This window comes from Polypterus senegalus, unplaced genomic scaffold (assembly GCF_016835505.1).
Source record: "Polypterus senegalus isolate Bchr_013 unplaced genomic scaffold, ASM1683550v1 scaffold_5363, whole genome shotgun sequence".
Taxonomy (NCBI): Eukaryota; Metazoa; Chordata; class Cladistia; order Polypteriformes; family Polypteridae; genus Polypterus; species Polypterus senegalus.
The window spans coordinates 1-25,910 of NW_024384955.1; the positions used below are offsets into that span (position 1 = coordinate 1).

General features: G+C 41.1%; 21 non-coding genes across 21 annotated transcripts; all 21 read right to left on the reverse strand.

Moving 5' to 3' along the window:
• Window positions 1–555: 555 nt before the first annotated feature.
• On the reverse strand, window positions 556–628 carry trnar-ccg. The gene has a single exon. It is a non-coding gene; the product is annotated as a tRNA-Arg (tRNA).
• Window positions 629–1,517: 889 nt separating this feature from the next.
• trnar-ucg lies at window positions 1,518–1,590 on the reverse strand. The gene has a single exon. It is a non-coding gene; the product is annotated as a tRNA-Arg (tRNA).
• Window positions 1,591–2,630: 1,040 nt separating this feature from the next.
• Window positions 2,631–2,703, reverse strand: trnar-ccg. The gene has a single exon. It is a non-coding gene; the product is annotated as a tRNA-Arg (tRNA).
• An 890-nt stretch (window positions 2,704–3,593) lies between these two features.
• Window positions 3,594–3,666, reverse strand: trnar-ucg. The gene has a single exon. It is a non-coding gene; the product is annotated as a tRNA-Arg (tRNA).
• A 1,040-nt stretch (window positions 3,667–4,706) lies between these two features.
• On the reverse strand, window positions 4,707–4,779 carry trnar-ccg. The gene has a single exon. It is a non-coding gene; the product is annotated as a tRNA-Arg (tRNA).
• An 888-nt stretch (window positions 4,780–5,667) lies between these two features.
• On the reverse strand, window positions 5,668–5,740 carry trnar-ucg. Its single transcript has one exon. It is a non-coding gene; the product is annotated as a tRNA-Arg (tRNA).
• Window positions 5,741–6,779: 1,039 nt separating this feature from the next.
• trnar-ccg lies at window positions 6,780–6,852 on the reverse strand. Its single transcript has one exon. It is a non-coding gene; the product is annotated as a tRNA-Arg (tRNA).
• Window positions 6,853–7,739: 887 nt separating this feature from the next.
• On the reverse strand, window positions 7,740–7,812 carry trnar-ucg. Its single transcript has one exon. It is a non-coding gene; the product is annotated as a tRNA-Arg (tRNA).
• A 1,039-nt stretch (window positions 7,813–8,851) lies between these two features.
• On the reverse strand, window positions 8,852–8,924 carry trnar-ccg. The gene has a single exon. It is a non-coding gene; the product is annotated as a tRNA-Arg (tRNA).
• An 888-nt stretch (window positions 8,925–9,812) lies between these two features.
• Window positions 9,813–9,885, reverse strand: trnar-ucg. Its single transcript has one exon. It is a non-coding gene; the product is annotated as a tRNA-Arg (tRNA).
• Window positions 9,886–10,924: 1,039 nt separating this feature from the next.
• On the reverse strand, window positions 10,925–10,997 carry trnar-ccg. Its single transcript has one exon. It is a non-coding gene; the product is annotated as a tRNA-Arg (tRNA).
• Window positions 10,998–11,888: 891 nt separating this feature from the next.
• trnar-ucg lies at window positions 11,889–11,961 on the reverse strand. Its single transcript has one exon. It is a non-coding gene; the product is annotated as a tRNA-Arg (tRNA).
• A 1,042-nt stretch (window positions 11,962–13,003) lies between these two features.
• On the reverse strand, window positions 13,004–13,076 carry trnar-ccg. Its single transcript has one exon. It is a non-coding gene; the product is annotated as a tRNA-Arg (tRNA).
• An 890-nt stretch (window positions 13,077–13,966) lies between these two features.
• trnar-ucg lies at window positions 13,967–14,039 on the reverse strand. Its single transcript has one exon. It is a non-coding gene; the product is annotated as a tRNA-Arg (tRNA).
• A 1,040-nt stretch (window positions 14,040–15,079) lies between these two features.
• Window positions 15,080–15,152, reverse strand: trnar-ccg. Its single transcript has one exon. It is a non-coding gene; the product is annotated as a tRNA-Arg (tRNA).
• Window positions 15,153–16,042: 890 nt separating this feature from the next.
• On the reverse strand, window positions 16,043–16,115 carry trnar-ucg. The gene has a single exon. It is a non-coding gene; the product is annotated as a tRNA-Arg (tRNA).
• A 1,997-nt stretch (window positions 16,116–18,112) lies between these two features.
• trnar-ucg lies at window positions 18,113–18,185 on the reverse strand. The gene has a single exon. It is a non-coding gene; the product is annotated as a tRNA-Arg (tRNA).
• Window positions 18,186–20,182: 1,997 nt separating this feature from the next.
• On the reverse strand, window positions 20,183–20,255 carry trnar-ucg. Its single transcript has one exon. It is a non-coding gene; the product is annotated as a tRNA-Arg (tRNA).
• A 2,000-nt stretch (window positions 20,256–22,255) lies between these two features.
• Window positions 22,256–22,328, reverse strand: trnar-ucg. Its single transcript has one exon. It is a non-coding gene; the product is annotated as a tRNA-Arg (tRNA).
• A 1,997-nt stretch (window positions 22,329–24,325) lies between these two features.
• Window positions 24,326–24,398, reverse strand: trnar-ucg. Its single transcript has one exon. It is a non-coding gene; the product is annotated as a tRNA-Arg (tRNA).
• Window positions 24,399–25,439: 1,041 nt separating this feature from the next.
• On the reverse strand, window positions 25,440–25,512 carry trnar-ccg. The gene has a single exon. It is a non-coding gene; the product is annotated as a tRNA-Arg (tRNA).
• Window positions 25,513–25,910: the final 398 nt, after the last annotated feature.

Consider the following 25,910-nt stretch of genomic DNA (forward strand, 5'->3'; position numbering starts at 1 on the left):
AGACCGTTTACAAGTTTCTTCTTTGCAGTACCTTACAATTTGCTGCCGTTGTTGCCTACTTTAGAAGTTGTTACTTTTTTGGTCACAGAAAATTTGTTTATTCAGTTTTAATCCTTCCTCTCATATCTTGAGTTAGATCACAATTAGCATATACCATTCTCACAAGTGGAGAGAGGGAAGCATCGTTGATTTATCAACATCTGCCCGATCGTACAAGAGTTTTCACCATCATCAGAAAGACTTCTTTCACACTGTTTTATAATAAGAAACATACAAGAGGACAGATGGAGATGCTTAGATTCACCTCCAGTAAGCCTGCCTTAAGGAGGATGAAAAAAAGCCATTAAAAAGGACTGAAATTCCCCAAGTTTGTTTTTACCTTCAGAAATTGGAGTGCAGCAAATGAATCCAAAGAACAGCCTGCTACAAAGTTCTTGTTTTTTTTTCATTAAATGGGTCCTTTTCCTTTGCACCAAATCTTAAACGGCTATTTTGGATTCTCATATTGTCTTTGAAAAGAAACATACAGAAATGGACCCCTTTTCTAGCCACGAACGACCCAGGTGGGACTTGAACCCACAATCTCCAGCTCCGGAGGCTGACGCCTTATCCATTAGGCCACTGGGCCACAAGAAAGCCATCTTCCTCCTAAGGAAAGTAAATGCTTATCCTCAAGTGGTTAACTGTTGAATGCAATAACTAGGGGTGGCAGCCTGGGTCTTTCAGTAGCACTGTCACCGGAAGGCGCCTCAACCCCCCAATCCAGGTTCAAGTCCAGGCTTGTGAGCACTCCGTGTAATGGCTGAACCATCGAGATGGTAACTGGAACGCGTAAAATTCTAGGCTGCAAACTGTTCAAATAAGGCTCCTAGAGCAAACCAACGAATTTTACATATCGCACTTTTCAAGAGAACAAAGAGGTGTGCTATTTATACCAACATCAGTCATCGCTTGGAGCATTGTCATGAATTATGAAGAAGGCGAGGATTCCTTACGAAAGTCAGGAAAACTTCTTTTTGGCAAATTCTCCCTACTCGTTAAATGAGAACTCATGGTAAACACACGGATAATTATGGCCTCATGATTCAGATGTTCTAAGGTCTACATGCGATCAAGTCCAGAGCTCGTTTATATAAGGGTGTGTTCCTCTGATTGGCACCAATAAAGGTCACCAGATTAGTAATACAGGATCAGAGTTGTAAGACTATGGAACGAATGCCATCTGAATGTACTCCGCAGGATGGAACCGGATTTTGTAAAATCTATTTCCCAGTTCAAGTGTTGTAAAGCAAAACCTTAAAAACATTGTTAGGGTGTTTTTGCTCTTTGCTACTTTCACAGTTTGGAGGTGGAATACCGGTCAAGCACTGCGCTCTTCTACTTTTATTGTTTTCCCGCCAGGTAGACAGCTATCTCGAGAACACTAGCACGTCTCAGAGGAGTTTGCCTTTGAGTGAAGACTAAATAGTCGAGTAATATTTTTTGCTTCGACAGTGTTTTCAAAACCCAATGTTCATTGACCCAGATGGGACTCGAACCCACAATCCTCAGCTCCGAAGGCTGATGCCTTATCCATTAGGCCACTGGGTCACAGCAAAGCTACAGCCCACTGATTGGTATGTTAATATAACTCATTCAGCCATCAGGTCCCTCTTCCTTGCAGTTTCTCACAATTGTTCTTAGAGAAAGAAAGGAAAATGAATAGCACAAATATAAACACTCACCACTGGAGATAGGTCTTGTAAGTAATTTTTTGTTTTTGGCATTTCTCACAAATTGTCCTTTGTGAGATCCATCACAGGTAACGTTCTACTATATGGACTTTTGCCCGAAATATTAGCCTCTGGACCCATACACCTAGGGTACAACGACAAGGAGAACATCCTCAGCTATTCTGGCTACATACTAACAAACTTTTCCTGCAACCTCCTCTGATTCTGCAGCAACATTATTTTGTATGTATTTTTTCATACCAAAATCACTTGAAGCAACCAATGACTGTATTATACTTGTAGCTGGTCACAGAGGTGATAAGGAAATGAATTTCTACTCCTAAAATGTAAATGTCCCTCAGAAGACCGTTTACAAGTTTCTTCTTTGCAGTACCTTACAATTTGCTGCCGTTGTTGCCTACTTTAGAAGTTGTTACTTTTTTGGTCACAGAAAATTTGTTTATTCAGTTTTAATCCTTCCTCTCATATCTTGAGTTAGATCACAATTAGCATATACCATTCTCACAAGTGGAGAGAGGGAAGCATCGTTGATTTATCAACATCTGCCCGATCGTACAAGAGTTTTCACCATCATCAGAAAGACTTCTTTCACACTGTTTTATAATAAGAAACATACAAGAGGACAGATGGAGATGCTTAGATTCACCTCCAGTAAGCCTGCCTTAAGGAGGATGAAAAAAAGCCATTAAAAAGGACTGAAATTCCCCAAGTTTGTTTTTACCTTCAGAAATTGGAGTGCAGCAAATGAATCCAAAGAACAGCCTGCTACAAAGTTCTTGTTTTTTTTTCATTAAATGGGTCCTTTTCCTTTGCACCAAATCTTAAACGGCTATTTTGGATTCTCATATTGTCTTTGAAAAGAAACATACAGAAATGGACCCCTTTTCTAGCCACGAACGACCCAGGTGGGACTTGAACCCACAATCTCCAGCTCCGGAGGCTGACGCCTTATCCATTAGGCCACTGGGCCACAAGAAAGCCATCTTCCTCCTAAGGAAAGTAAATGCTTATCCTCAAGTGGTTAACTGTTGAATGCAATAACTAGGGGTGGCAGCCTGGGTCTTTCAGTAGCACTGTCACCGGAAGGCGCCTCAACCCCCCAATCCAGGTTCAAGTCCAGGCTTGTGAGCACTCCGTGTAATGGCTGAACCATCGAGATGGTAACTGGAACGCGTAAAATTCTAGGCTGCAAACTGTTCAAATAAGGCTCCTAGAGCAAACCAACGAATTTTACATATCGCACTTTTCAAGAGAACAAAGAGGTGTGCTATTTATACCAACATCAGTCATCGCTTGGAGCATTGTCATGAATTATGAAGAAGGCGAGGATTCCTTACGAAAGTCAGGAAAACTTCTTTTTGGCAAATTCTCCCTACTCGTTAAATGAGAACTCATGGTAAACACACCGGATAATTATGGCCTCATGATTCAGATGTTCTAAGGTCTACATGCGATCAAGTCCAGAGCTCGTTTATATAAGGGTGTGTTCCTCTGATTGGCACCAATAAAGGTCACCAGATTAGTAATACAGGATCAGAGTTGTAAGACTATGGAACGAATGCCATCTGAATGTACTCCGCAGGATGGAACCGGATTTTGTAAAATCTATTTCCCAGTTCAAGTGTTGTAAAGCAAAACCTTAAAAACATTGTTAGGGTGTTTTTGCTCTTTGCTACTTTCACAGTTTGGAGGTGGAATACCGGTCAAGCACTGCGCTCTTCTACTTTTATTGTTTTCCCGCCAGGTAGACAGCTATCTCGAGAACACTAGCACGTCTCAGAGGAGTTTGCCTTTGAGTGAAGACTAAATAGTCGAGTAATATTTTTTGCTTCGACAGTGTTTTCAAAACCCAATGTTCATTGACCCAGATGGGACTCGAACCCACAATCCTCAGCTCCGAAGGCTGATGCCTTATCCATTAGGCCACTGGGTCACAGCAAAGCTACAGCCCACTGATTGGTATGTTAATATAACTCATTCAGCCATCAGGTCCCACTTCCTTGCAGTTTCTCACAATTGTTCTTAGAGAAAGAAAGGAAAATGAATAGCACAAATATAAACACTCACCACTGGAGATAGGTCTTGTAAGTAATTTTTGTTTTTGGCATTTCTCACAAATTGTCCTTTGTGAGATCCATCACAGGTAACGTTCTACTATATGGACTTTTTGCCCGAAATATTAGCCTCTGGACCCATACACCTAGGGTACAACGACAAGGAGAACATCCTCAGCTATTCTGGCTACATACTAACAAACTTTTCCTGCAACCTCCTCTGATTCTGCAGCAACATTATTTTGTATGTATTTTTTCATACCAAAATCACTTGAAGCAACCAATGACTGTATTATACTTGTAGCTGGTCACAGAGGTGATAAGGAAATGAATTTCTACTCCTAAAATGTAAATGTCCCTCAGAAGACCGTTTACAAGTTTCTTCTTTGCAGTACCTTACAATTTGCTGCCGTTGTTGCCTACTTTAGAAGTTGTTACTTTTTTGGTCACAGAAAATTTGTTTATTCAGTTTTAATCCTTCCTCTCATATCTTGAGTTAGATCACAATTAGCATATACCATTCTCACAAGTGGAGAGAGGGAAGCATCGTTGATTTATCAACATCTGCCCGATCGTACAAGAGTTTTCACCATCATCAGAAAGACTTCTTTCACACTGTTTTATAATAAGAAACATACAAGAGGACAGATGGAGATGCTTAGATTCACCTCCAGTAAGCCTGCCTTAAGGAGGATGAAAAAAAGCCATTAAAAAGGACTGAAATTCCCCAAGTTTGTTTTTACCTTCAGAAATTGGAGTGCAGCAAATGAATCCAAAGAACAGCCTGCTACAAAGTTCTTGTTTTTTTTTCATTAAATGGGTCCTTTTCCTTTGCACCAAATCTTAAACGGCTATTTTGGATTCTCATATTGTCTTTGAAAAGAAACATACAGAAATGGACCCCTTTTCTAGCCACGAACGACCCAGGTGGGACTTGAACCCACAATCTCCAGCTCCGGAGGCTGACGCCTTATCCATTAGGCCACTGGGCCACAAGAAAGCCATCTTCCTCCTAAGGAAAGTAAATGCTTATCCTCAAGTGGTTAACTGTTGAATGCAATAACTAGGGGTGGCAGCCTGGGTCTTTCAGTAGCACTGTCACCGGAAGGCGCCTCAACCCCCCAATCCAGGTTCAAGTCCAGGCTTGTGAGCACTCCGTGTAATGGCTGAACCATCGAGATGGTAACTGGTAAGCGTAAAATTCTAGGCTGCAAACTGTTCAAATAAGGCTCCTAGAGCAAACCAACGAATTTTACATATCGCACTTTTCAAGAGAACAAAGAGGTGTGCTATTTATACCAACATCAGTCATCGCTTGGAGCATTGTCATGAATTATGAAGAAGGCGAGGATTCCTTACGAAAGTCAGGAAAACTTCTTTTGGCAAATTCTCCTACTCGTTAAATGAGAACTCATGGTAAACACACCGGATAATTATGGCCTCATGATTCAGATGTTCTAAGGTCTACATGCGATCAAGTCCAGAGCTCGTTTATATAAGGGTGTGTTCCTCTGATTGGCACCAATAAAGGTCACCAGATTAGTAATACAGGATCAGAGTTGTAAGACTATGGAACGAATGCCATCTGAATGTACTCCGCAGGATGGAACCGGATTTTGTAAAATCTATTTCCCAGTTCAAGTGTTGTAAAGCAAAACCTTAAAAACATTGTTAGGGTGTTTTTGCTCTTTGCTACTTTCACAGTTTGGAGGTGGAATACCGGTCAAGCACTGCGCTCTTCTACTTTTATTGTTTTCCCGCCAGGTAGACAGCTATCTCGAGAACACTAGCACGTCTCAGAGGAGTTTGCCTTTGAGTGAAGACTAAATAGTCGAGTAATATTTTTTGCTTCGACAGTGTTTTCAAAACCCAATGTTCATTGACCCAGATGGGACTCGAACCCACAATCCTCAGCTCCGAAGGCTGATGCCTTATCCATTAGGCCACTGGGTCACAGCAAAGCTACAGCCCACTGATTGGTATGTTAATATAACTCATTCAGCCATCAGGTCCCTCTTCCTTGCAGTTTCTCACAATTGTTCTTAGAGAAAGAAAGGAAAATGAATAGCACAAATATAAACACTCACCACTGGAGATAGGTCTTGTAAGTAATTTTTGTTTTTGGCATTTCTCACAAATTGTCCTTTGTGAGATCCATCACAGGTAACGTTCTACTATATGGACTTTTTGCCCGAAATATTAGCCTCTGGACCCATACACCTAGGGTACAACGACAAGGAGAACATCCTCAGCTATTCTGGCTACATACTAACAAACTTTTCCTGCAACCTCCTCTGATTCTGCAGCAACATTATTTTGTATGTATTTTTCATACCAAAATCACTTGAAGCAACCAATGACTGTATTATACTTGTAGCTGGTCACAGAGGTGATAAGGAAATGAATTTCTACTCCTAAAATGTAAATGTCCCTCAGAAGACCGTTTACAAGTTTCTTCTTTGCAGTACCTTACAATTTGCTGCCGTTGTTGCCTACTTTAGAAGTTGTTACTTTTTTGGTCACAGAAAATTTGTTTATTCAGTTTTAATCCTTCCTCTCATATCTTGAGTTAGATCACAATTAGCATATACCATTCTCACAAGTGGAGAGAGGGAAGCATCGTTGATTTATCAACATCTGCCCGATCGTACAAGAGTTTTCACCATCATCAGAAAGACTTCTTTCACACTGTTTTATAATAAGAAACATACAAGAGGACAGATGGAGATGCTTAGATTCACCTCCAGTAAGCCTGCCTTAAGGAGGATGAAAAAAAGCCATTAAAAAGGACTGAAATTCCCCAAGTTTGTTTTTACCTTCAGAAATTGGAGTGCAGCAAATGAATCCAAAGAACAGCCTGCTACAAAGTTCTTGTTTTTTTTTCATTAAATGGGTCCTTTTCCTTTGCACCAAATCTTAAACGGCTATTTTGGATTCTCATATTGTCTTTGAAAAGAAACATACAGAAATGGACCCCTTTTCTAGCCACGAACGACCCAGGTGGGACTTGAACCCACAATCTCCAGCTCCGGAGGCTGACGCCTTATCCATTAGGCCACTGGGCCACAAGAAAGCCATCTTCCTCCTAAGGAAAGTAAATGCTTATCCTCAAGTGGTTAACTGTTGAATGCAATAACTAGGGGTGGCAGCCTGGGTCTTTCAGTAGCACTGTCACGGAAGGCGCCTCAACCCCCCAATCCAGGTTCAAGTCCAGGCTTGTGAGCACTCGGTGTAATGGCTGAACCATCGAGATGGTAACTGGAACGCGTAAAATTCTAGGCTGCAAACTGTTCAAATAAGGCTCCTAGAGCAAACCAACGAATTTTACATATCGCACTTTTCAAGAGAACAAAGAGGTGTGCTATTTATACCAACATCAGTCATCGCTTGGAGCATTGTCATGAATTATGAAGAAGGCGAGGATTCCTTACGAAAGTCAGGAAAACTTCTTTTTGGCAAATTCTCCCTACTCGTTAAATGAGAACTCATGGTAAACACACCGGATAATTATGGCCTCATGATTCAGATGTTCTAAGGTCTACATGCGATCAAGTCCAGAGCTCGTTTATATAAGGGTGTGTTCCTCTGATTGGCACCAATAAAGGTCACCAGATTAGTAATACAGGATCAGAGTTGTAAGACTATGGAACGAATGCCATCTGAATGTACTCCAGGATGGAACCGGATTTTGTAAAATCTATTTCCCAGTTCAAGTGTTGTAAAGCAAAACCTTAAAAACATTGTTAGGGTGTTTTTGCTCTTTGCTACTTTCACAGTTTGGAGGTGGAATACCGGTCAAGCACTGCGCTCTTCTACTTTTATTGTTTTCCCGCCAGGTAGACAGCTATCTCGAGAACACTAGCACGTCTCAGAGGAGTTTGCCTTTGAGTGAAGACTAAATAGTCGAGTAATATTTTTTGCTTCGACAGTGTTTTCAAAACCCAATGTTCATTGACCCAGATGGGACTCGAACCCACAATCCTCAGCTCCGAAGGCTGATGCCTTATCCATTAGGCCACTGGGTCACAGCAAAGCTACAGCCCACTGATTGGTATGTTAATATAACTCATTCAGCCATCAGGTCCCTCTTCCTTGCAGTTTCTCACAATTGTTCTTAGAGAAAGAAAGGAAAATGAATAGCACAAATATAAACACTCACCACTGGAGATAGGTCTTGTAAGTAATTTTTGTTTTGGCATTTCTCACAAATTGTCCTTTGTGAGATCCATCACAGGTAACGTTCTACTATATGGACTTTTTGCCCGAAATATTAGCCTCTGGACCCATACACCTAGGGTACAACGACAAGGAGAACATCCTCAGCTATTCTGGCTACATACTAACAAACTTTTCCTGCAACCTCCTCTGATTCTGCAGCAACATTATTTTGTATGTATTTTTTCATACCAAAATCACTTGAAGCAACCAATGACTGTATTATACTTGTAGCTGGTCACAGAGGTGATAAGGAAATGAATTTCTACTCCTAAAATGTAAATGTCCCTCAGAAGACCGTTTACAAGTTTCTTCTTTGCAGTACCTTACAATTTGCTGCCGTTGTTGCCTACTTTAGAAGTTGTTACTTTTTTGGTCACAGAAAATTTGTTTATTCAGTTTTAATCCTTCCTCTCATATCTTGAGTTAGATCACAATTAGCATATACCATTCTCACAAGTGGAGAGAGGGAAGCATCGTTGATTTATCAACATCTGCCCGATCGTACAAGAGTTTTCACCATCATCAGAAAGACTTCTTTCACACTGTTTTATAATAAGAAACATACAAGAGGACAGATGGAGATGCTTAGATTCACCTCCAGTAAGCCTGCCTTAAGGAGGATGAAAAAAAGCCATTAAAAAGGACTGAAATTCCCCAAGTTTGTTTTTACCTTCAGAAATTGGAGTGCAGCAAATGAATCCAAAGAACAGCCTGCTACAAAGTTCTTGTTTTTTTTTCATTAAATGGGTCCTTTTCCTTTGCACCAAATCTTAAACGGCTATTTTGGATTCTCATATTGTCTTTGAAAAGAAACATACAGAAATGGACCCCTTTTCTAGCCACGAACGACCCAGGTGGGACTTGAACCCACAATCTCCAGCTCCGGAGGCTGACGCCTTATCCATTAGGCCACTGGGCCACAAGAAAGCCATCTTCCTCCTAAGGAAAGTAAATGCTTATCCTCAAGTGGTTAACTGTTGAATGCAATAACTAGGGGTGGCAGCCTGGGTCTTTCAGTAGCACTGTCACCGGAAGGCGCCTCAACCCCCCAATCCAGGTTCAAGTCCAGGCTTGTGAGCACTCCGTGTAATGGCTGAACCATCGAGATGGTAACTGGAACGCGTAAAATTCTAGGCTGCAAACTGTTCAAATAAGGCTCCTAGAGCAAACCAACGAATTTTACATATCGCACTTTTCAAGAGAACAAAGAGGTGTGCTATTTATACCAACATCAGTCATCGCTTGGAGCATTGTCATGAATTATGAAGAAGGCGAGGATTCCTTACGAAAGTCAGGAAAACTTCTTTTGGCAAATTCTCCTACTCGTTAAATGAGAACTCATGGTAAACACACCGGATAATTATGGCCTCATGATTCAGATGTTCTAAGGTCTACATGCGATCAAGTCCAGAGCTCGTTTATATAAGGGTGTGTTCCTCTGATTGGCACCAATAAAGGTCACCAGATTAGTAATACAGGATCAGAGTTGTAAGACTATGGAACGAATGCCATCTGAATGTACTCCGCAGGATGGAACCGGATTTTGTAAAATCTATTTCCCAGTTCAAGTGTTGTAAAGCAAAACCTTAAAAACATTGTTAGGGTGTTTTTGCTCTTTGCTACTTTCACAGTTTGGAGGTGGAATACCGGTCAAGCACTGCGCTCTTCTACTTTTATTGTTTTCCCGCCAGGTAGACAGCTATCTCGAGAACACTAGCACGTCTCAGAGGAGTTTGCCTTTGAGTGAAGACTAAATAGTCGAGTAATATTTTTTGCTTCGACAGTGTTTTCAAAACCCAATGTTCATTGACCCAGATGGGACTCGAACCCACAATCCTCAGCTCCGAAGGCTGATGCCTTATCCATTAGGCCACTGGGTCACAGCAAAGCTACAGCCCACTGATTGGTATGTTAATATAACTCATTCAGCCATCAGGTCCCTCTTCCTTGCAGTTTCTCACAATTGTTCTTAGAGAAAGAAAGGAAAATGAATAGCACAAATATAAACACTCACCACTGGAGATAGGTCTTGTAAGTAATTTTTGTTTTTGGCATTTCTCACAAATTGTCCTTTGTGAGATCCATCACAGGTAACGTTCTACTATATGGACTTTTTGCCCGAAATATTAGCCTCTGGACCCATACACCTAGGGTACAACGACAAGGAGAACATCCTCAGCTATTCTGGCTACATACTAACAAACTTTTCCTGCAACCTCCTCTGATTCTGCAGCAACATTATTTTGTATGTATTTTTCATACCAAAATCACTTGAAGCAACCAATGACTGTATTATACTTGTAGCTGGTCACAGAGGTGATAAGGAAATGAATTTCTACTCCTAAAATGTAAATGTCCCTCAGAAGACCGTTTACAAGTTTCTTCTTTGCAGTACCTTACAATTTGCTGCCGTTGTTGCCTACTTTAGAAGTTGTTACTTTTTTGGTCACAGAAAATTTGTTTATTCAGTTTTAATCCTTCCTCTCATATCTTGAGTTAGATCACAATTAGCATATACCATTCTCACAAGTGGAGAGAGGGAAGCATCGTTGATTTATCAACATCTGCCCGATCGTACAAGAGTTTTCACCATCATCAGAAAGACTTCTTTCACACTGTTTTATAATAAGAAACATACAAGAGGACAGATGGAGATGCTTAGATTCACCTCCAGTAAGCCTGCCTTAAGGAGGATGAAAAAAAGCCATTAAAAAGGACTGAAATTCCCCAAGTTTGTTTTTACCTTCAGAAATTGGAGTGCAGCAAATGAATCCAAAGAACAGCCTGCTACAAAGTTCTTGTTTTTTTTTCATTAAATGGGTCCTTTTCCTTTGCACCAAATCTTAAACGGCTATTTTGGATTCTCATATTGTCTTTGAAAAGAAACATACAGAAATGGACCCCTTTTCTAGCCACGAACGACCCAGGTGGGACTTGAACCCACAATCTCCAGCTCCGGAGGCTGACGCCTTATCCATTAGGCCACTGGGCCACAAGAAAGCCATCTTCCTCCTAAGGAAAGTAAATGCTTATCCTCAAGTGGTTAACTGTTGAATGCAATAACTAGGGGTGGCAGCCTGGGTCTTTCAGTAGCACTGTCACCGGAAGGCGCCTCAACCCCCCAATCCAGGTTCAAGTCCAGGCTTGTGAGCACTCCGTGTAATGGCTGAACCATCGAGATGGTAACTGGAAGCGCGTAAAATTCTAGGCTGCAAACTGTTCAAATAAGGCTCCTAGAGCAAACCAACGAATTTTACATATCGCACTTTTCAAGAGAACAAAGAGGTGTGCTATTTATACCAACATCAGTCATCGCTTGGAGCATTGTCATGAATTATGAAGAAGGCGAGGATTCCTTACGAAAGTCAGGAAAACTTCTTTTTGGCAAATTCTCCCTACTCGTTAAATGAGAACTCATGGTAAACACACCGGATAATTATGGCCTCATGATTCAGATGTTCTAAGGTCTACATGCGATCAAGTCCAGAGCTCGTTTATATAAGGGTGTGTTCCTCTGATTGGCACCAATAAAGGTCACCAGATTAGTAATACAGGATCAGAGTTGTAAGACTATGGAACGAATGCCATCTGAATGTACTCCGCAGGATGGAACCGGATTTTGTAAAATCTATTTCCCAGTTCAAGTGTTGTAAAGCAAAACCTTAAAAACATTGTTAGGGTGTTTTTGCTCTTTGCTACTTTCACAGTTTGGAGGTGGAATACCGGTCAAGCACTGCGCTCTTCTACTTTTATTGTTTTCCCGCCAGGTAGACAGCTATCTCGAGAACACTAGCACGTCTCAGAGGAGTTTGCCTTTGAGTGAAGACTAAATAGTCGAGTAATATTTTTTGCTTCGACAGTGTTTTCAAAACCCAATGTTCATTGACCCAGATGGGACTCGAACCCACAATCCTCAGCTCCGAAGGCTGATGCCTTATCCATTAGGCCACTGGGTCACAGCAAAGCTACAGCCCACTGATTGGTATGTTAATATAACTCATTCAGCCATCAGGTCCCCTCTTCCTTGCAGTTTCTCACAATTGTTCTTAGAGAAAGAAAGGAAAATGAATAGCACAAATATAAACACTCACCACTGGAGATAGGTCTTGTAAGTAATTTTTTGTTTTTGGCATTTCTCACAAATTGTCCTTTGTGAGATCCATCACAGGTAACGTTCTACTATATGGACTTTTTGCCCGAAATATTAGCCTCTGGACCCATACACCTAGGGTACAACGACAAGGAGAACATCCTCAGCTATTCTGGCTACATACTAACAAACTTTTCCTGCAACCTCCTCTGATTCTGCAGCAACATTATTTTGTATGTATTTTTTCATACCAAAATCACTTGAAGCAACCAATGACTGTATTATACTTGTAGCTGGTCACAGAGGTGATAAGGAAATGAATTTCTACTCCTAAAATGTAAATGTCCCTCAGAAGACCGTTTACAAGTTTCTTCTTTGCAGTACCTTACAATTTGCTGCCGTTGTTGCCTACTTTAGAAGTTGTTACTTTTTTGGTCACAGAAAATTTGTTTATTCAGTTTTAATCCTTCCTCTCATATCTTGAGTTAGATCACAATTAGCATATACCATTCTCACAAGTGGAGAGAGGGAAGCATCGTTGATTTATCAACATCTGCCCGATCGTACAAGAGTTTTCACCATCATCAGAAAGACTTCTTTCACACTGTTTTATAATAAGAAACATACAAGAGGACAGATGGAGATGCTTAGATTCACCTCCAGTAAGCCTGCCTTAAGGAGGATGAAAAAAAGCCATTAAAAAGGACTGAAATTCCCCAAGTTTGTTTTTACCTTCAGAAATTGGAGTGCAGCAAATGAATCCAAAGAACAGCCTGCTACAAAGTTCTTGTTTTTTTTTCATTAAATGGGTCCTTTTCCTTTGCACCAAATCTTAAACGGCTATTTTGGATTCTCATATTGTCTTTGAAAAGAAACATACAGAAATGGACCCCTTTTCTAGCCACGAACGACCCAGGTGGGACTTGAACCCACAATCTCCAGCTCCGGAGGCTGACGCCTTATCCATTAGGCCACTGGGCCACAAGAAAGCCATCTTCCTCCTAAGGAAAGTAAATGCTTATCCTCAAGTGGTTAACTGTTGAATGCAATAACTAGGGGTGGCAGCCTGGGTCTTTCAGTAGCACTGTCACCGGAAGGCGCCTCAACCCCCCAATCCAGGTTCAAGTCCAGGCTTGTGAGCACTCCGTGTAATGGCTGAACCATCGAGATGGTAACTGGAACGCGTAAAATTCTAGGCTGCAAACTGTTCAAATAAGGCTCCTAGAGCAAACCAACGAATTTTACATATCGCACTTTTCAAGAGAACAAAGAGGTGTGCTATTTATACCAACATCAGTCATCGCTTGGAGCATTGTCATGAATTATGAAGAAGGCGAGGATTCCTTACGAAAGTCAGGAAAACTTCTTTTTGGCAAATTCTCCCTACTCGTTAAATGAGAACTCATGGTAAACACACCGGATAATTATGGCCTCATGATTCAGATGTTCTAAGGTCTACATGCGATCAAGTCCAGAGCTCGTTTATATAAGGGTGTGTTCCTCTGATTGGCACCAATAAAGGTCACCAGATTAGTAATACAGGATCAGAGTTGTAAGACTATGGAACGAATGCCATCTGAATGTACTCCGCAGGATGGAACCGGATTTTGTAAAATCTATTTCCCAGTTCAAGTGTTGTAAAGCAAAACCTTAAAAACATTGTTAGGGTGTTTTTGCTCTTTGCTACTTTCACAGTTTGGAGGTGGAATACCGGTCAAGCACTGCGCTCTTCTACTTTTATTGTTTTCCCGCCAGGTAGACAGCTATCTCGAGAACACTAGCACGTCTCAGAGGAGTTTGCCTTTGAGTGAAGACTAAATAGTCGAGTAATATTTTTTGCTTCGACAGTGTTTTCAAAACCCAATGTTCATTGACCCAGATGGGACTCGAACCCACAATCCTCAGCTCCGAAGGCTGATGCCTTATCCATTAGGCCACTGGGTCACAGCAAAGCTACAGCCCACTGATTGGTATGTTAATATAACTCATTCAGCCATCAGGTCCCTCTTCCTTGCAGTTTCTCACAATTGTTCTTAGAGAAAGAAAGGAAAATGAATAGCACAAATATAAACACTCACCACTGGAGATAGGTCTTGTAAGTAATTTTTTGTTTTTGGCATTTCTCACAAATTGTCCTTTGTGAGATCCATCACAGGTAACGTTCTACTATATGGACTTTTTGCCCGAAATATTAGCCTCTGGACCCATACACCTAGGGTACAACGACAAGGAGAACATCCTCAGCTATTCTGGCTACATACTAACAAACTTTTCCTGCAACCTCCTCTGATTCTGCAGCAACATTATTTTGTATGTATTTTTCATACCAAAATCACTTGAAGCAACCAATGACTGTATTATACTTGTAGCTGGTCACAGAGGTGATAAGGAAATGAATTTCTACTCCTAAAATGTAAATGTCCCTCAGAAGACCGTTTACAAGTTTCTTCTTTGCAGTACCTTACAATTTGCTGCCGTTGTTGCCTACTTTAGAAGTTGTTACTTTTTTGGTCACAGAAAATTTGTTTATTCAGTTTTAATCCTTCCTCTCATATCTTGAGTTAGATCACAATTAGCATATACCATTCTCACAAGTGGAGAGAGGGAAGCATCGTTGATTTATCAACATCTGCCCGATCGTACAAGAGTTTTCACCATCATCAGAAAGACTTCTTTCACACTGTTTTATAATAAGAAACATACAAGAGGACAGATGGAGATGCTTAGATTCACCTCCAGTAAGCCTGCCTTAAGGAGGATGAAAAAAAGCCATTAAAAAGGACTGAAATTCCCCAAGTTTGTTTTTACCTTCAGAAATTGGAGTGCAGCAAATGAATCCAAAGAACAGCCTGCTACAAAGTTCTTGTTTTTTTTTCATTAAATGGGTCCTTTTCCTTTGCACCAAATCTTAAACGGCTATTTTGGATTCTCATATTGTCTTTGAAAAGAAACATACAGAAATGGACCCCTTTTCTAGCCACGAACGACCCAGGTGGGACTTGAACCCACAATCTCCAGCTCCGGAGGCTGACGCCTTATCCATTAGGCCACTGGGCCACAAGAAAGCCATCTTCCTCCTAAGGAAAGTAAATGCTTATCCTCAAGTGGTTAACTGTTGAATGCAATAACTAGGGGTGGCAGCCTGGGTCTTTCAGTAGCACTGTCACGGAAGGCGCCTCAACCCCCCAATCCAGGTTCAAGTCCAGGCTTGTGAGCACTCCGTGTAATGGCTGAACCATCGAGATGGTAACTGGAACGCGTAAAATTCTAGGCTGCAAACTGTTCAAATAAGGCTCCTAGAGCAAACCAACGAATTTTACATATCGCACTTTTCAAGAGAACAAAGAGGTGTGCTATTTATACCAACATCAGTCATCGCTTGGAGCATTGTCATGAATTATGAAGAAGGCGAGGATTCCTTACGAAAGTCAGGAAAACTTCTTTTTGGCAAATTCTCCCTACTCGTTAAATGAGAACTCATGGTAAACACACCGGATAATTATGGCCTCATGATTCAGATGTTCTAAGGTCTACATGCGATCAAGTCCAGAGCTCGTTTATATAAGGGTGTGTTCCTCTGATTGGCACCAATAAAGGTCACCAGATTAGTAATACAGGATCAGAGTTGTAAGACTATGGAACGAATGCCATCTGAATGTACTCCGCAGGATGGAACCGGATTTTGTAAAATCTATTTCCCAGTTCAAGTGTTGTAAAGCAAAACCTTAAAAACATTGTTAGGGTGTTTTTGCTCTTTGCTACTTTCACAGTTTGGAGGTGGAATACCGGTCAAGCACTGCGCTCTTCTACTTTTATTGTTTTCCCCGCCAGGTAGACAGCTATCTCGAGAACACTAGCACGTCTCAGAGGAGTTTGCCTTTGAGTGAAGACTAAATAGTCGAGTAATATTTTTTGCTTCGACAGTGTTTTCAAAACCCAATGTTCATTGACCCAGATGGGACTCGAACCCACAATCCTCAGCTCCGAAGGCTGATGCCTTATCCATTAGGCCACTGGGTCACAGCAAAGCTACAGCCCACTGATTGGTATGTTAATATAACTCATTCAGCCATCAGGTCCCTCTTCCTTGCAGTTTCTCACAATTGTTCTTAGAGAAAGAAAGGAAAATGAATAGCACAAATATAAACACTCACCACTGGAGATAGGTCTTGTAAGTAATTTTTGTTTTTGGCATTTCTCACAAATTGTCCTTTGTGAGATCCATCACAGGTAACGTTCTACTATATGGACTTTTTGCCCGAAATATTAGCCTCTGGACCCATACACCTAGGGTACAACGACAAGGAGAACATCCTCAGCTATTCTGGCTACATACTAACAAACTTTTCCTGCAACCTCCTCTGATTCTGCAGCAACATTATTTTGTATGTATTTTTCATACCAAAATCACTTGAAGCAACCAATGACTGTATTATACTTGTAGCTGGTCACAGAGGTGATAAGGAAATGAATTTCTACTCCTAAAATGTAAATGTCCCTCAGAAGACCGTTTACAAGTTTCTTCTTTGCAGTACCTTACAATTTGCTGCCGTTGTTGCCTACTTTAGAAGTTGTTACTTTTTTGGTCACAGAAAATTTGTTTATTCAGTTTTAATCCTTCCTCTCATATCTTGAGTTAGATCACAATTAGCATATACCATTCTCACAAGTGGAGAGAGGGAAGCATCGTTGATTTATCAACATCTGCCCGATCGTACAAGAGTTTTCACCATCATCAGAAAGACTTCTTTCACACTGTTTTATAATAAGAAACATACAAGAGGACAGATGGAGATGCTTAGATTCACCTCCAGTAAGCCTGCCTTAAGGAGGATGAAAAAAAGCCATTAAAAAGGACTGAAATTCCCCAAGTTTGTTTTTACCTTCAGAAATTGGAGTGCAGCAAATGAATCCAAAGAACAGCCTGCTACAAAGTTCTTGTTTTTTTTTCATTAAATGGGTCCTTTTCCTTTGCACCAAATCTTAAACGGCTATTTTGGATTCTCATATTGTCTTTGAAAAGAAACATACAGAAATGGACCCCTTTTCTAGCCACGAACGACCCAGGTGGGACTTGAACCCACAATCTCCAGCGGCTGACGCCTTATCCATTAGGCCACTGGGCCACAAGAAAGCCATCTTCCTCCTAAGGAAAGTAAATGCTTATCCTCAAGTGGTTAACTGTTGAATGCAATAACTAGGGGTGGCAGCCTGGGTCTTTCAGTAGCACTGTCACCGGAAGGCGCCTCAACCCCCCAATCCAGGTTCAAGTCCAGGCTTGTGAGCACTCCGTGTAATGGCTGAACCATCGAGATGGTAACTGGAACGCGTAAAATTCTAGGCTGCAAACTGTTCAAATAAGGCTCCTAGAGCAAACCAACGAATTTTACATATCGCACTTTTCAAGAGAACAAAGAGGTGTGCTATTTATACCAACATCAGTCATCGCTTGGAGCATTGTCATGAATTATGAAGAAGGCGAGGATTCCTTACGAAAGTCAGGAAAACTTCTTTTTGGCAAATTCTCCCTACTCGTTAAATGAGAACTCATGGTAAACACACCGGATAATTATGGCCTCATGATTCAGATGTTCTAAGGTCTACATGCGATCAAGTCCAGAGCTCGTTTATATAAGGGTGTGTTCCTCTGATTGGCACCAATAAAGGTCACCAGATTAGTAATACAGGATCAGAGTTGTAAGACTATGGAACGAATGCCATCTGAATGTACTCCGCAGGATGGAACCGGATTTTGTAAAATCTATTTCCCAGTTCAAGTGTTGTAAAGCAAAACCTTAAAAACATTGTTAGGGTGTTTTTGCTCTTTGCTACTTTCACAGTTTGGAGGTGGAATACCGGTCAAGCACTGCGCTCTTCTACTTTTATTGTTTTCCCCGCCAGGTAGACAGCTATCTCGAGAACACTAGCACGTCTCAGAGGAGTTTGCCTTTGAGTGAAGACTAAATAGTCGAGTAATATTTTTTGCTTCGACAGTGTTTTCAAAACCCAATGTTCATTGACCCAGATGGGACTCGAACCCACAATCCTCAGCTCCGAAGGCTGATGCCTTATCCATTAGGCCACTGGGTCACAGCAAAGCTACAGCCCACTGATTGGTATGTTAATATAACTCATTCAGCCATCAGGTCCCTCTTCCTTGCAGTTTCTCACAATTGTTCTTAGAGAAAGAAAGGAAAATGAATAGCACAAATATAAACACTCACCACTGGAGATAGGTCTTGTAAGTAATTTTTTGTTTTTGGCATTTCTCACAAATTGTCCTTTGTGAGATCCATCACAGGTAACGTTCTACTATATGGACTTTTTGCCCGAAATATTAGCCTCTGGACCCATACACCTAGGGTACAACGACAAGGAGAACATCCTCAGCTATTCTGGCTACATACTAACAAACTTTTCCTGCAACCTCCTCTGATTCTGCAGCAACATTATTTTGTATGTATTTTTCATACCAAAATCACTTGAAGCAACCAATGACTGTATTATACTTGTAGCTGGTCACAGAGGTGATAAGGAAATGAATTTCTACTCCTAAAATGTAAATGTCCCTCAGAAGACCGTTTACAAGTTTCTTCTTTGCAGTACCTTACAATTTGCTGCCGTTGTTGCCTACTTTAGAAGTTGTTACTTTTTTGGTCACAGAAAATTTGTTTATTCAGTTTTAATCCTTCCTCTCATATCTTGAGTTAGATCACAATTAGCATATACCATTCTCACAAGTGGAGAGAGGGAAGCATCGTTGATTTATCAACATCTGCCCGATCGTACAAGAGTTTTCACCATCATCAGAAAGACTTCTTTCACACTGTTTTATAATAAGAAACATACAAGAGGACAGATGGAGATGCTTAGATTCACCTCCAGTAAGCCTGCCTTAAGGAGGATGAAAAAAAGCCATTAAAAAGGACTGAAATTCCCCAAGTTTGTTTTTACCTTCAGAAATTGGAGTGCAGCAAATGAATCCAAAGAACAGCCTGCTACAAAGTTCTTGTTTTTTTTTCATTAAATGGGTCCTTTTCCTTTGCACCAAATCTTAAACGGCTATTTTGGATTCTCATATTGTCTTTGAAAAGAAACATACAGAAATGGACCCCTTTTCTAGCCACGAACGACCCAGGTGGGACTTGAACCCACAATCTCCAGCGGCTGACGCCTTATCCATTAGGCCACTGGGCCACAAGAAAGCCATCTTCCTCCTAAGGAAAGTAAATGCTTATCCTCAAGTGGTTAACTGTTGAATGCAATAACTAGGGGTGGCAGCCTGGGTCTTTCAGTAGCACTGTCACCGGAAGGCGCCTCAACCCCCCAATCCAGGTTCAAGTCCAGGCTTGTGAGCACTCCGTGTAATGGCTGAACCATCGAGATGGTAACTGGAGCGCGTAAAATTCTAGGCTGCAAACTGTTCAAATAAGGCTCCTAGAGCAAACCAACGAATTTTACATATCGCACTTTTCAAGAGAACAAAGAGGTGTGCTATTTATACCAACATCAGTCATCGCTTGGAGCATTGTCATGAATTATGAAGAAGGCGAGGATTCCTTACGAAAGTCAGGAAAACTTCTTTTTGGCAAATTCTCCCTACTCGTTAAATGAGAACTCATGGTAAACACACCGGATAATTATGGCCTCATGATTCAGATGTTCTAAGGTCTACATGCGATCAAGTCCAGAGCTCGTTTATATAAGGGTGTGTTCCTCTGATTGGCACCAATAAAGGTCACCAGATTAGTAATACAGGATCAGAGTTGTAAGACTATGGAACGAATGCCATCTGAATGTACTCCGCAGGATGGAACCGGATTTTGTAAAATCTATTTCCCAGTTCAAGTGTTGTAAAGCAAAACCTTAAAAACATTGTTAGGGTGTTTTTGCTCTTTGCTACTTTCACAGTTTGGAGGTGGAATACCGGTCAAGCACTGCGCTCTTCTACTTTTATTGTTTTCCCGCCAGGTAGACAGCTATCTCGAGAACACTAGCACGTCTCAGAGGAGTTTGCCTTTGAGTGAAGACTAAATAGTCGAGTAATATTTTTTGCTTCGACAGTGTTTTCAAAACCCAATGTTCATTGACCCAGATGGGACTCGAACCCACAATCCTCAGCTCCGAAGGCTGATGCCTTATCCATTAGGCCACTGGGTCACAGCAAAGCTACAGCCCACTGATTGGTATGTTAATATAACTCATTCAGCCATCAGGTCCCCTCTTCCTTGCAGTTTCTCACAATTGTTCTTAGAGAAAGAAAGGAAAATGAATAGCACAAATATAAACACTCACCACTGGAGATAGGTCTTGTAAGTAATTTTTTGTTTTTGGCATTTCTCACAAATTGTCCTTTGTGAGATCCATCACAGGTAACGTTCTACTATATGGACTTTTTGCCCGAAATATTAGCCTCTGGACCCATACACCTAGGGTACAACGACAAGGAGAACATCCTCAGCTATTCTGGCTACATACTAACAAACTTTTCCTGCAACCTCCTCTGATTCTGCAGCAACATTATTTTGTATGTATTTTTTCATACCAAAATCACTTGAAGCAACCAATGACTGTATTATACTTGTAGCTGGTCACAGAGGTGATAAGGAAATGAATTTCTACTCCTAAAATGTAAATGTCCCTCAGAAGACCGTTTACAAGTTTCTTCTTTGCAGTACCTTACAATTTGCTGCCGTTGTTGCCTACTTTAGAAGTTGTTACTTTTTTGGTCACAGAAAATTTGTTTATTCAGTTTTAATCCTTCCTCTCATATCTTGAGTTAGATCACAATTAGCATATACCATTCTCACAAGTGGAGAGAGGGAAGCATCGTTGATTTATCAACATCTGCCCGATCGTACAAGAGTTTTCACCATCATCAGAAAGACTTCTTTCACACTGTTTTATAATAAGAAACATACAAGAGGACAGATGGAGATGCTTAGATTCACCTCCAGTAAGCCTGCCTTAAGGAGGATGAAAAAAAGCCATTAAAAAGGACTGAAATTCCCCAAGTTTGTTTTTACCTTCAGAAATTGGAGTGCAGCAAATGAATCCAAAGAACAGCCTGCTACAAAGTTCTTGTTTTTTTTTCATTAAATGGGTCCTTTTCCTTTGCACCAAATCTTAAACGGCTATTTTGGATTCTCATATTGTCTTTGAAAAGAAACATACAGAAATGGACCCCTTTTCTAGCCACGAACGACCCAGGTGGGACTTGAACCCACAATCTCCAGCGGCTGACGCCTTATCCATTAGGCCACTGGGCCACAAGAAAGCCATCTTCCTCCTAAGGAAAGTAAATGCTTATCCTCAAGTGGTTAACTGTTGAATGCAATAACTAGGGGTGGCAGCCTGGGTCTTTCAGTAGCACTGTCACCGGAAGGCGCCTCAACCCCCCAATCCAGGTTCAAGTCCAGGCTTGTGAGCACTCCGTGTAATGGCTGAACCATCGAGATGGTAACTGGAACGCGTAAAATTCTAGGCTGCAAACTGTTCAAATAAGGCTCCTAGAGCAAACCAACGAATTTTACATATCGCACTTTTCAAGAGAACAAAGAGGTGTGCTATTTATACCAACATCAGTCATCGCTTGGAGCATTGTCATGAATTATGAAGAAGGCGAGGATTCCTTACGAAAGTCAGGAAAACTTCTTTTTGGCAAATTCTCCCTACTCGTTAAATGAGAACTCATGGTAAACACACCGGATAATTATGGCCTCATGATTCAGATGTTCTAAGGTCTACATGCGATCAAGTCCAGAGCTCGTTTATATAAGGGTGTGTTCCTCTGATTGGCACCAATAAAGGTCACCAGATTAGTAATACAGGATCAGAGTTGTAAGACTATGGAACGAATGCCATCTGAATGTACTCCGCAGGATGGAACCGGATTTTGTAAAATCTATTTCCCAGTTCAAGTGTTGTAAAGCAAAACCTTAAAAACATTGTTAGGGTGTTTTTGCTCTTTGCTACTTTCACAGTTTGGAGGTGGAATACCGGTCAAGCACTGCGCTCTTCTACTTTTATTGTTTTCCCCGCCAGGTAGACAGCTATCTCGAGAACACTAGCACGTCTCAGAGGAGTTTGCCTTTGAGTGAAGACTAAATAGTCGAGTAATATTTTTTGCTTCGACAGTGTTTTCAAAACCCAATGTTCATTGACCCAGATGGGACTCGAACCCACAATCCTCAGCTCCGAAGGCTGATGCCTTATCCATTAGGCCACTGGGTCACAGCAAAGCTACAGCCCACTGATTGGTATGTTAATATAACTCATTCAGCCATCAGGTCCCTCTTCCTTGCAGTTTCTCACAATTGTTCTTAGAGAAAGAAAGGAAAATGAATAGCACAAATATAAACACTCACCACTGGAGATAGGTCTTGTAAGTAATTTTTGTTTTTGGCATTTCTCACAAATTGTCCTTTGTGAGATCCATCACAGGTAACGTTCTACTATATGGACTTTTTGCCCGAAATATTAGCCTCTGGACCCATACACCTAGGGTACAACGACAAGGAGAACATCCTCAGCTATTCTGGCTACATACTAACAAACTTTTCCTGCAACCTCCTCTGATTCTGCAGCAACATTATTTTGTATGTATTTTTTCATACCAAAATCACTTGAAGCAACCAATGACTGTATTATACTTGTAGCTGGTCACAGAGGTGATAAGGAAATGAATTTCTACTCCTAAAATGTAAATGTCCCTCAGAAGACCGTTTACAAGTTTCTTCTTTGCAGTACCTTACAATTTGCTGCCGTTGTTGCCTACTTTAGAAGTTGTTACTTTTTTGGTCACAGAAAATTTGTTTATTCAGTTTTAATCCTTCCTCTCATATCTTGAGTTAGATCACAATTAGCATATACCATTCTCACAAGTGGAGAGAGGGAAGCATCGTTGATTTATCAACATCTGCCCGATCGTACAAGAGTTTTCACCATCATCAGAAAGACTTCTTTCACACTGTTTTATAATAAGAAACATACAAGAGGACAGATGGAGATGCTTAGATTCACCTCCAGTAAGCCTGCCTTAAGGAGGATGAAAAAAAGCCATTAAAAAGGACTGAAATTCCCCAAGTTTGTTTTTACCTTCAGAAATTGGAGTGCAGCAAATGAATCCAAAGAACAGCCTGCTACAAAGTTCTTGTTTTTTTTTCATTAAATGGGTCCTTTTCCTTTGCACCAAATCTTAAACGGCTATTTTGGATTCTCATATTGTCTTTGAAAAGAAACATACAGAAATGGACCCCTTTTCTAGCCACGAACGACCCAGGTGGGACTTGAACCCACAATCTCCAGCGGCTGACGCCTTATCCATTAGGCCACTGGGCCACAAGAAAGCCATCTTCCTCCTAAGGAAAGTAAATGCTTATCCTCAAGTGGTTAACTGTTGAATGCAATAACTAGGGGTGGCAGCCTGGGTCTTTCAGTAGCACTGTCACCGGAAGGCGCCTCAACCCCCCAATCCAGGTTCAAGTCCAGGCTTGTGAGCACTCCGTGTAATGGCTGAACCATCGAGATGGTAACTGGAACGCGTAAAATTCTAGGCTGCAAACTGTTCAAATAAGGCTCCTAGAGCAAACCAACGAATTTTACATATCGCACTTTTCAAGAGAACAAAGAGGTGTGCTATTTATACCAACATCAGTCATCGCTTGGAGCATTGTCATGAATTATGAAGAAGGCGAGGATTCCTTACGAAAGTCAGGAAAACTTCTTTTTGGCAAATTCTCCCTACTCGTTAAATGAGAACTCATGGTAAACACACCGGATAATTATGGCCTCATGATTCAGATGTTCTAAGGTCTACATGCGATCAAGTCCAGAGCTCGTTTATATAAGGGTGTGTTCCTCTGATTGGCACCAATAAAGGTCACCAGATTAGTAATACAGGATCAGAGTTGTAAGACTATGGAACGAATGCCATCTGAATGTACTCCGCAGGATGGAACCGGATTTTGTAAAATCTATTTCCCAGTTCAAGTGTTGTAAAGCAAAACCTTAAAAACATTGTTAGGGTGTTTTTGCTCTTTGCTACTTTCACAGTTTGGAGGTGGAATACCGGTCAAGCACTGCGCTCTTCTACTTTTATTGTTTTCCCGCCAGGTAGACAGCTATCTCGAGAACACTAGCACGTCTCAGAGGAGTTTGCCTTTGAGTGAAGACTAAATAGTCGAGTAATATTTTTTGCTTCGACAGTGTTTTCAAAACCCAATGTTCATTGACCCAGATGGGACTCGAACCCACAATCCTCAGCTCCGAAGGCTGATGCCTTATCCATTAGGCCACTGGGTCACAGCAAAGCTACAGCCCACTGATTGGTATGTTAATATAACTCATTCAGCCATCAGGTCCCCTCTTCCTTGCAGTTTCTCACAATTGTTCTTAGAGAAAGAAAGGAAAATGAATAGCACAAATATAAACACTCACCACTGGAGATAGGTCTTGTAAGTAATTTTTTGTTTTTGGCATTTCTCACAAATTGTCCTTTGTGAGATCCATCACAGGTAACGTTCTACTATATGGACTTTTTGCCCGAAATATTAGCCTCTGGACCCATACACCTAGGGTACAACGACAAGGAGAACATCCTCAGCTATTCTGGCTACATACTAACAAACTTTTCCTGCAACCTCCTCTGATTCTGCAGCAACATTATTTTGTATGTATTTTTCATACCAAAATCACTTGAAGCAACCAATGACTGTATTATACTTGTAGCTGGTCACAGAGGTGATAAGGAAATGAATTTCTACTCCTAAAATGTAAATGTCCCTCAGAAGACCGTTTACAAGTTTCTTCTTTGCAGTACCTTACAATTTGCTGCCGTTGTTGCCTACTTTAGAAGTTGTTACTTTTTTGGTCACAGAAAATTTGTTTATTCAGTTTTAATCCTTCCTCTCATATCTTGAGTTAGATCACAATTAGCATATACCATTCTCACAAGTGGAGAGAGGGAAGCATCGTTGATTTATCAACATCTGCCCGATCGTACAAGAGTTTTCACCATCATCAGAAAGACTTCTTTCACACTGTTTTATAATAAGAAACATACAAGAGGACAGATGGAGATGCTTAGATTCACCTCCAGTAAGCCTGCCTTAAGGAGGATGAAAAAAAGCCATTAAAAAGGACTGAAATTCCCCAAGTTTGTTTTTACCTTCAGAAATTGGAGTGCAGCAAATGAATCCAAAGAACAGCCTGCTACAAAGTTCTTGTTTTTTTTTCATTAAATGGGTCCTTTTCCTTTGCACCAAATCTTAAACGGCTATTTTGGATTCTCATATTGTCTTTGAAAAGAAACATACAGAAATGGACCCCTTTTCTAGCCACGAACGACCCAGGTGGGACTTGAACCCACAATCTCCAGCTCCGGAGGCTGACGCCTTATCCATTAGGCCACTGGGCCACAAGAAAGCCATCTTCCTCCTAAGGAAAGTAAATGCTTATCCTCAAGTGGTTAACTGTTGAATGCAATAACTAGGGGTGGCAGCCTGGGTCTTTCAGTAGCACTGTCACCGGAAGGCGCCTCAACCCCCCAATCCAGGTTCAAGTCCAGGCTTGTGAGCACTCGGTGTAATGGCTGAACCATCGAGATGGTAACTGGAGCGCGTAAAATTCTAGGCTGCAAACTGTTCAAATAAGGCTCCTAGAGCAAACCAACGAATTTTACATATCGCACTTTTCAAGAGAACAAAGAGGTGTGCTATTTATACCAACATCAGTCATCGCTTGGAGCATTGTCATGAATTATGAAGAAGGCGAGGATTCCTTACGAAAGTCAGGAAAACTTCTTTTTGGCAAATT